Source organism: Bison bison, unplaced genomic scaffold, assembly GCF_000754665.1.
Source record: "Bison bison bison isolate TAMUID 2011002044 unplaced genomic scaffold, Bison_UMD1.0 scf7180017836774, whole genome shotgun sequence".
Classification (NCBI taxonomy): Eukaryota; Metazoa; Chordata; class Mammalia; order Artiodactyla; family Bovidae; genus Bison; species Bison bison.
This window is the reverse complement of record NW_011473507.1, coordinates 1-669: the sequence shown is the minus strand read 5'-3', so window position 1 is coordinate 669 and position 669 is coordinate 1. Positions and strand designations below refer to the sequence as shown.

The window sequence follows — 669 nt, the reverse complement described above, 5'->3', positions numbered from 1 at the left end:
GATCCACACGGGGGCCACCTGGAAAGGGGAGCCAACTGACCTCTTTAGGCTCTTTGTCCCTCCATCCCCTGCTCAGCACCCTGTGCATCCATAGCTCCTGGGAGAAGTGGCATTGCCCTTCAGATGGGAGGAATATTCGGGTCAGTCCCTCGCACCCAGTGGCTGGTACCCACCTGCTGGCAGTGGCTGGTTCTGGGTGTAGAGGCCTATGGAGCTCTGCCTGTAGCTAAGGTGGGAGATGGAGCTAGGGTTGGCATGGTGCAGGAGGTCTGGAGGCACTGTCACTCCGTAGGGGCCACTTCGGCCTGGGCCCATTCCATAGTCCTATATGAACGGCAGGGGAGGAAGGTGAGAGGGCTGGGGTCAAGTGGGAAAGGAGGGCAGAACAGGAGGTGGAGCTATGTGGCTCATTGTTTTAATTCTAAAAGTACTCCTTCCTCAAATGCCCCTAGCCCTCCCACAACCAGGATCAGGAAGAGAGTGGGGCTGGGAAAGACGTGCACAGGGATGGCATGCACGGGGATGGCAGCAGCAGTGCTCACTTCCGTCTTGGCGGCAGGCTGGCTGCGCTTCTTGCCCTTGGTGGACTTCTTCTTACGTTCCTCAGTGCTGGGTGGAGCAGCTCCAGGTTTGTCAGTTTTGGGGGGCTCTGGAGCCTTTTTTTCAGGC

General features: G+C 58.1%; 1 long non-coding RNA gene across 1 annotated transcript; it reads right to left on the bottom strand.

Moving 5' to 3' along the window:
* Positions 1-663, bottom strand: LOC104983452. Its single transcript, XR_824646.1, has 3 exons — positions 543-663; positions 174-324; positions 1-18 (listed from the first exon to the last, which is right to left on the bottom strand). It is a non-coding gene; the product is annotated as an uncharacterized LOC104983452 (long non-coding RNA).
* Between the last annotated feature and the right edge of the window lie 6 nt (positions 664-669).